We start from the raw sequence: 9757 nt of genomic DNA on the forward strand, positions 1-9757 counted from the left end.
GAGTGGTAATAATTAATCCACAATTTACATGTTGCAAAATGATCATAGAACTGTTAAGCACAACAGGAGTTGAATTTATATCATTTGAGTTATACAATGAGCACTTCTAGATTAGGGCAAAAGACTTTGATTAACATTCTGGAAATATCTGGGTATTAGATTAGCCATAGGAAGATTCTTCGACTCCTCTCAAGATAAAACAGAAGCATATTTGAATTGTAAAACAAAATATCAATAAGCGGGCTAACGTGTTCACGCAAGACCTGTTTCCAGGGTCTTACTGAAAGGATATATTCAAAGTATCATCAACAATTTAAAAACAGTCTTGCTAATTGGGGAGGATTGTTTAATTGGCTTTGTATTACATGTCAAGTATCTTTTTGTTGATAAAGATAAATTAAGGTCTCAGTCCTGCAAACTGTTCCACAAGGATCTGCCTATGCAGGATTTGAACTCTATTCAAAAAGGGATTAACTGGTGCAATACTAAGCATTGCAAAGCCTAACTTTTATGTATAGTGACAGGCCCAGGCCCAGACCCTCTAAGGCAGTGGTTCCTTGGGGTTCACAAAATGCTACAGGGGATTCTCAGGAAAAAATTCCATAATGGCGGACAGAGCTGTCCTTAGGGACCCCGGGCAGCATGCAGTCAGCAGCCTGGAGCCTTGGGGACTTCCAAGAGCTAAGCAGATCAAAGCAAGCATATCTACTGCACTGAGGAGATTTAAACTTCAAGACTCCTTTTGCAAAATAGAAAGGGAGGTGGATATGTTTTGCTATCTTTAAAATTAAATAGGCTGCTAGTGTTGTTTTTAAATTATTATGACAAACAAGTTTAAGCTTTGTTGTAATGTGCATTGTTTGCCTGGAGTGCTCAACACCTGAATGCTTGTGTAGGAACTGTTTGCGTTGCCTTCTTAAATACCTTCATGCTGTTTCACATCTGATACTCCTTGATGAAACATGGGAGCCAGAGGCACCAGTAGGGGGGGCGGTGAGGGTCATGTGCTGCCCCCATGTCAGTGCGCTCCAACACGGGTCCCTCCACACCCTAGGCTTCCTATATATGCTGGGTGGGGAGCCATCTAAGCTAGCCAAAAGCAGATGCTGAGGAAAAGGAAGTGTCCTAAGCCCTGCCCCCTCAGGTTTCTAAATCCTTTGGTGAATCTGGGCCTAGGTGCTAATTATTTGTTTTGACAAATAACAAAAGATATTAAAGCATAGTATGACTCATCCCAATAAATGAAATACCCTACCTTTACAATATGTGGGCAACAATTTATCTGCTAGGTCACGTAGTCTTTCATTAGAATTTCATGAGAATTTCAAAGTATCTTATGAAAATAGTCTATTGAAAATACCAAGGAAAAATTAGTCATACCCTGGCATACATGAATATCACACTGGCTCTATGGCACATTTTGCTCATTAGATTTAAAAACAGAGAGGACTAACAAGAATGTTGCTTCTTTTTAGCTATACTTTTAATCCATACATAGAGTGCCTATTATTGTTTCCCACATATCTCCTTTTTTCCCACATATCTTCTTTTAAGGAAACATTGCTTTAGACTATGTTCATACTCATGTATCATTAATGGTAGCTATTCCACAGTCCCTGCTGCAAAAGCTGACAGGTGACAGAGTTTTTGGGAGGCCATGACAATGGAAAAGCATAGCTATCATCAGAACAAAAAGTCAACTGATTACATTGTAACACTGACTGTGTTCCATATTTACATTGAAAGACTATTGAGCCTTTGCTAAAACAGGACATCTGCTTTTCCCTCCCAAATATAAGGCCCAGTTCTACCCTCAGATACTCTTGCGTATATCACAAATAATGGGAGTTGCAGAAGGCAATTGAAAGCACAGAATTTTGGTTTATACACCTGTCACCGCTCATGCACAGTGGTGTCACAGTTGAGAGTTGTGGCCTTAATGGCATGAATGGATAAAGGGCTTAAGGGGAAAATATTTTTTGTTGTACATGTGTTTTAATAAATACATTTATTAAACACTTCTAGGTAATTACAGGGTGGGGTTACAGTTATAGAAAACTACCAATTGCCTTAAGCAAGGGTGGTGCTATGGTGCACTTATACCTGTTCATAGCGGAGATGCAAGTGGGATGCATTTGACTGTATATATAGTTAACACCAAGTTGCATGAAGACAATCATGAATGGTTTTGAAGAGCATGCCAAAGGGGAAAAGCAGTGCCTGAGAACCTGAAACTAGTGTACATTCAACTAGAAGAGCTTTAGGGCTTGTCTGAGTTACAGTTTCAAGCCTGTTAGTGACTCATGCACAACATGGCTGTTATCTGAGTTGCAACACAACTCCATTTTGCAGTGTGTCACATTTCTTTATCAAGTCTGTTAGTACTTTTTGCTGTAATGAGCCATTGGGAGTAGGAGTTTAGAGAATAAAGCAAATGCAAATGTGTTAGTGTTTGTATTATGACACTGCCCAAAGGCATAAGGATGCTATTGTGTTAGATATGTCTGCTGTCGTCACATGACATAGCCACAGCTCTTTGTGTATTTTCAGTAGGCCTCCCTGAGAATATCTTTCAAGTTATGTTTGATTACAGTGTTCAGGTTCCCTGTTCTCAGTATTATTCATCTTTTTCTACTAATCTTCATCTTCTACTAATGGCAGTACCCTGTTGAAGACATGTAATAATAATAATGATGATGATGGTGATTCCTATAGGGAGCTAGAATGGTCTTAGGGTTATATTAATTATTATTTTATTATTATTGTGGTCATATCAAGGACCCGGACCCCATTATGCTAGGTGCTATACAAACACAGATCAAAAAGACAGTCCCTGCTCCAAAGAGCTTGCAATAGGCTATAGAGCACAGGACAGGGAGTAAGGAGATTGGGGTCTGTTCCCAGCTTTGCCGTAGATTTGCCCTGTGACTTTGGGGAAAACATTTAACCTCTCTGGCCAGAGCCAAATAAAAGGCGCAGTTCTGTCTCCTCCTCCTCCTCCTTCCACCACTCCCCCCAGCCATTTTGTGTGGCATTAGGTTTGCTTTGAGGATGCCTAATGGATCAGGCCCCGCAGATGAGATAAGAACATAAGAACGGCCATACCGGGTCAGGTCAAAGATCCATTTAGCGCAGTATCCTGTCCTCTGACAGTGGCCAATGGCAGGTGCCCTAAAGGGAATGAACAGACAAGTCATCGTCAAGTGATTCGTGCCCTGTCACCCAATCCCAGCTTCTGGCAAATAGAGGCTAGGGACACCATTCCTGCCCATCCTGTCTAATAGCCGCTGATGGACCTCTCTTCCATAAATCTATCTAGCTCCCTTTTGAACTCTGTTATAGTATTGGCCTTTTCAACACCCTCTGGCAAGGAGTTCCAGAGGTTGACAGTGCATTGTGTGAAAAAATACTTTCTTGTGTTTGTTTTAAACCTGCTACCTATTAATTTCATTCGGTGGCCCCTTGTTTTGTATTATGAGAAGGAGTAAATAACAATTCCTTATTTACTTTCTCTATACCACTCATGATTTATAGACCTCTATCATATCTCCCCTTAGTCGCCACTTTTCCAAACTGAAAAGTCCCAGTTTTATTAATCCCTCCTCATACTGAAGCCGTTCTATATCCCTAATCATTTTTGTTGCCCTTTTCTGAACCTTTTCCCAATTCCAATATATCTATTTTGAGATACGGTGATCACATCTGCATGCAGCATTCAAGATGTGGGCATACCATGGATTTATATAGAGGCAACATGATATTTTCTGTCTTATTATCTGTCCCTTTCTTGATGATTCCCAACATTCTGTTTGCTTTTTTGACTGCCACCGCACATTGAGTGATTGATTTCAGAGAACTATCCACAATGGCTTCAAGATGTCTTTCTTGAGTGGCAACAGTTAATTTAGATCCCATCATTTTATATGTATAATTAGGATTATATTTTCCAATGTGCATTGCTTTGCATTTATCAACATTAAATTCCATCAGCTATTTTGTTGCCCAGTCACCCAGTTTTGTGAGATCCTTTCGTAGCTCTTCGCAGTCTGCCTGGGATGTAACTATCTTGAGTAGGCCTGGGATTTGACTATCTTGAGGTGGGGTAGCTCCTATCATCCTGTGACTTGAGGATCCCACTGGGGCTTAGGCATGAGATAGGTGTCTGGGTTCCTGGATCAAGGTGTTCTGTGCATGACCAGAGGTAGAAACCTAAGTGCCTAGTGGTCTTTTACAGCAAAAAATTAGGCACCAACGGATTTTAAATATAGCAAAATGTAAACTGTAAATAATATATTGAACCATTTAGACACCGGAACAGCTTAACAAAGGATGCAAAGTCTTTAAGGTACATCTGAACTGCAGCGGGGAGGTATAGTTTCCAGCACCGGTAGACAGACTTGTACTGGTTGCTCGAGCTGGCATGCTAAAAACAGCAGCATGGAAGTTGCAGTCTGGGTGATGGCTCAGGTGGCTAGCCCGAGCTGCCACCCCTGCAGCACTGTCCTGGCTGCTACTGTTAGTTCACTAGCTCCAGAGTGAGCAGAGCTAGTGTGAATCTATTCACCAGTGCTGGAAATCAATTGCAATGAGACAGTCGTTACGGCACGTCTTCCTAAAATGTACGCTGTAGGTCAACCACAAGTTATTGGACTCAATGCAGAAATTTTACTGGGTGAAATTCAATTGTCTGTGTTACACAGGCGTTCAGACAAGATTATCATAATGGTTGCTTTTGGCCTCAAAATTAATGGATGCTTGTGAGGCTGGATTCAGTAAGTTTTGTAACGTACTGTAGGAGCCTCAGATAGAGAAACTACAATCGTACAAAGTATTGTTATCATTTCCATTTGCTTGTCTGGGTTTGAATGAATTCTAGGTGACAGTTCCTGTCATCCTTGTTTGCTGCTAATTAGGTTGTATCCAGTGTGCTTGTTGTGGGCTGCAGCTCTCAGAGGTAAGCTCTCAGAGGATAAATAGGTTCAATGTAAGTCAGCGTTTAATGTGTTGATGGAAGTGGACTTGGTGAGTCAGAAGGTAGCAGTCTTCCCTCTGAGTTGGTACTGAAGGAATACCCCTAACATCAGTGTGCTTTTTGGAAGCACTGTGGTCCTGTAGATGATCCCCCAATCACATTTTCAAAACCATTGTGCTGATCATCACTTCTGAATAGTAAAGTTCCTATGGCCACTTTTCACATGATTAAGGCTGATAGCTCTGGTGCCTGGCCAGATTCCAATTTGCATAATTAAATATTGTCTTTGTACTGTACTTTGTACTGTAAATTCTAATCTGTTCCTCAGGGCTGTTGAAGAGTTGCCATACCTTATCCTTAAATTAAAGGCTACGATCAAGATTAATTCCTCAATATGACCTCCTATCTGCTGGAGGTGGAAGGTGTGTAGGGTAATCACACCACCTAAAAAGTGAGCAGCCCTGACCTGGAGGAAGCTCAGGATAAACCAAGGCTGCCCAAGGATGCCACTGCCAACAGGTCTTGCACTGAGCCCCTAATGGAAATTAAATCAGTGGCCTTTGACAGAGAGTCTGAGAAATGGAAGCTAGAAACACAGCTTGCCTTCCTTGGCTATGAATAGTCCTGAAGTGCAGGGTGATTCCTGCCCCAGACAGGATGAACCTAGTCCCACCTCTTCTAGGCAATAGATTTTTGCTGGTCCTATAGCAGTGGTCCCCAAACTTTTCACAGTCGTGCCCAATGGGCTCCGCGGGGAGGTGGGCAGACTGGGGAAAGGGAGCCAAGACTGGGACCACAGCTAGGGGTAGGTTTGGGGCTGGCCATGGACCCATGGCCAGAGGCCAAAGCTGTGGTTGGGGCTGTGAGTTGAAGCTGAAGCTGCATCAGGGCTGTGGTTGGGGGCCAAGGCTGGGGCTAGGGCCAAGAGAGGAGCTGGGGCCAGGAGCTGGGATCAGAGCAGAGCTGGGGGAAGAGCAGGGCTGGATGGTGCTCCCTTCCCACCTCCCATGGGGGCTGGCCCAGAACAGCCATGGCCTCTGAATGTTCCTCTGTGCCCCCTAGCAGGTGTCCCCCACAGTTTGAGTACCTCTTATACTATGGGCGTGGAGGGCACCGAGAGGACAGTAGATGTCGTCTTCTGGCTCTCATTTCTTGTTCCTACTGTCACAACAGCTTCCAGCAGCCAGAAGATGCAATTTCAGAGAAAGTTCTGCTCAGCCTTGGAACCCTGCTATGGATCACACTCAGTCTGATTGTGGGGGACAGTACATGTGCAGTCTGGTCAGCTCCTAGGAATTGGGTGGGGATGTACCATGGTAAGTGCAGATGAAATCTTAAAATAATTTAGCTGCTAAACTCTATCAAGTCTCTACTGAGAATGTGCAGACTGATATTTTTCAGACTTCTAACTAGGCCAAATTTAGGTAGATTTTCATAGGGAATGGCAAAAATTGTAAAAAAATTTTAACATGAGCAAAACAAATTATTTTCCTCCAACCTGGTTCGCTGAAACAGCTGAACCATTTTTGTTGAGAGGGAAAAAACAAAAGTCTGAGGCAGCCATATGGAGGTTACTTGCCTGTTACTGGAGGTTCTTCAAGATATGTTGTCCTTAACTGTATTCAACACACGGACGCTCATGCTCTTAATGTACCTAAGACCCGAGATTTGTTGTAAGTGCCATTGGTCCATGCCTGCACAGTTGCTCCTGTGCTCTGAACCAAAGACATAAAGGGTGGCAGGGGCCAATGCCTCTCCAGTTACTCTTCTTACTACTAATCAAATAAGATCCAAAGCAGGGTGGGTAATGGAATACAGATAGGGACTACACATCTCAAAGAAACTCCAGTTACAGGTATGTAATCTCCACTTCTTTTTTGAGTACTAATCCCTATGTGTATTTCACATGAATGTGAACAGGCAGTATTCAAACAGAGTGTGAGGATGCAGTTGGCAAGAATGTCTGGGATAGTACTGTCTCCCCAGTTGCATCTGTAGAAGAGGACTGGACTAAGGCGTAATGCTTTGTAAAGGTATGGCTGGAGTACCAAGTAGCTTCCTCACAAATGTCCAATATAGGTACTTCTCGAAGAGATCCTGTTGAGGTTGCTTGCGCTCTTGTGGAGTGGACCCTCATTGTGTCTGGGGGAAGAATATGGGCCAACCAATAACACAGACTGATGCATCTAGAGATCCATGGAGAGAGTCTTTGGGCAACTAACGCTTGTCCTGGCAAGTGCTCTGCTATAATGACAAATATCCTTGGTACTTTCAAATTGGTTTAACTGTTGCCAATAAGAGACCAAGGCTCATCTGTCAGCAAGGGAGTCAGTCTCTTTTTCTTTATTGAAGGTAAGAATACTGGTGAAATTCAGAAATTATCTTGGGGATGAATTTTGGGTGGAGGCGAAGGGAGAATTTTTCTCTATGAAATGTGGCATAATTTGTGTTAACAGTCTGTTTGTGCTGAAGTGGGTGATCTCTAGTACCTATTACCCACAGTTCTTTCAACCCAAAGCTCTTGGTAACTTGTACTCTGTGTGAGGTGGTGTCAGGAAATAAATCAGGGGAGACATGGCTGTCCGACCGAGATGGCTGGCATAAACAGGACAACATAAGAGTGCTTCCACTTAAAACTACACTTTACTAGTCTCAAGCACTTACACACATCTGCAACAAATTAGTAGAACACCCCCAACTCTTGATAATTACCAAAGCTGAGTGTGGCTCTTGAGTGACACAGCGTCAGGCTTCCGGTGGCCAACTCTTCCGTCTTCTAGTGGGGACCGCAAGATGTATCTGGAGGGAGAGTCCAAAAAGAGTCCCAAAAGAGTCCAACTACCTCAAACTTTTCCCCCTTATTTATACATTAGTAATAGAATGACATGTCCCTTAAAGAAACCTTGTTAAGTAAGCAGTTTCAATGGTCAAGCAAGAGATTCCCTCTGACTATTGATTAACCAGGTGTGAATTTTTCCAGAGTTTGCAGCCTTGAGACCCTAATAGACATTCCTGGGACACATCCTACTCTTTTAAATGAATGTATCAGCCACTTCAACACAATTCTTATCAGGGAGGATGTGGGGTCAAGCTGCCCTTTCTGTGGTACCCAACCCCCCACCCCCTGCCTTGGTCAAGCTGAGACTGCTGAATAAGCTGTTTTTAACAATGAGCCATAGTGGTTTCAGGCACTTTACTGGTTTGCCAAAATCTCCCTGTACAGTACCCACTGGTCTGTTATTGCCCTCCAGTTGTGGGCAAAATGGGCAAAGCAGTCATCAAAGGTTTAGGGGATGATGTGGCATGGCACCACTATAGATATAAATAGGTGTACTTGGTGATGGATGCAGTTTAGCAGCAGTAGTTGAGGTGGAAGATATCATGTATCTGGGTCTTTGCACCCTCTGGCATTTCCATGGTGGTTTGTAAGGGTGCTGGCAGTAAAATGGCTGAGAGGGAGGTCTGGGTCTGTAAATTTGCTTGATGCATTTCTCTTTGAGGGTGGGGTATAAATGCCCAGGAAGTGGAGGATTGTCCTGATGTTCTTAAGAGAGTGAAGTAACTCGTTGGTTTTCTCAGCGAACAGATTAGACTCATGAAAGGACAAGTCCTTGATGGTATTCTGGACCTCCCTGGGGAACCCCGAAAAGTGAAGCCACGATTTGCACATCATGACTATAGATATGGCAAAGGCTTTAGACACAGTATCATTGGAGTCCACAGCTGCCTGAAGTGATGTCTTAGCTGCCAGCTTGCCTCCATTGATGAGGGTCTGGCCTTCTGAGGGAGTTTGTCCCTGAATTCCACAAATTTGGAATATTTGGTGAAATTGTACTTTGCTAACAAGGTCTGGTAGTTTGCAACTCTGAATTGGACACTGGTTGATTGAAATACCTTCCTCTCCAGAAGGTCAGGGTGTTTAGCACTCTTGTCATTTGGAGTGGTCTCGGGGTGTTATAGATGGACGTCTCTGTGGCTGCCTGTGCCACTAAGGAGTTGGTCACTGGAGGGGTAAATAGGAACTCTGTCCCTCTAGCTGGCATGAAATAGCATTTTCAACCCTTTTTGAGGTGAGGGGACAAGAGGCAGGGTTCCATAATGGCTGTATTCATTAAAAGGGCCACTCTGCTAGGGCCAGCAGATGGCAAGATATTCAAGAGTCTATGCTGTGTGTCCTGGACGTCCTCAAGAGGGATGTGGAGCTCAGCTGACACCCTCTGTAAGAGCTCCTGGTATTGCCTGTGGTCATCAGGTGTGTTTGAGGATGATGAAGTGATTACCTCATTAGGTGAGGAGGATGACACACCTGTCAGAACCATCAGGACTGCTCGATCTGGCTCAACTTTCTCCTCTGCAGAATCTGAAGAAGCCAGTTGGTATTGGCTAGGAGAAGAGCACCGGTGTGATTCTTGCACAGATCCATGACATCCTCTATTATTTGAAGCCCAGCAGGGCCAGAATGAAGGATCAACACGGGGGGGGAGAGTTGTGAGGGGAGGGTACAAGGCACTGGGAACCAACGGTTGTCAAGGTAATCATATCTCCAAGGACACTGGCTCCAATACCTAGAGGTTTTGTACAGGCTAATCATCCTCGGGGGAGAAGATTAATCTAGAACATCAGATTAATCCAGTGAAAGGTAGGTTCATGCTCTACTGGTGGTGCCACCAGCTTGTGGACATGGTAGACGAGAATCCCCTTGTCCTTGAGGTGGTTTCTTTCAGTGATGAAATGTCTCTGAGAAGGACTGGACCAGATAGAAGAAGAGATTGCAAGTAGGAAAAG

This window comes from Gopherus flavomarginatus, chromosome 4 (genome assembly GCF_025201925.1).
Source record: "Gopherus flavomarginatus isolate rGopFla2 chromosome 4, rGopFla2.mat.asm, whole genome shotgun sequence".
Taxonomy (NCBI): Eukaryota; Metazoa; Chordata; order Testudines; family Testudinidae; genus Gopherus; species Gopherus flavomarginatus.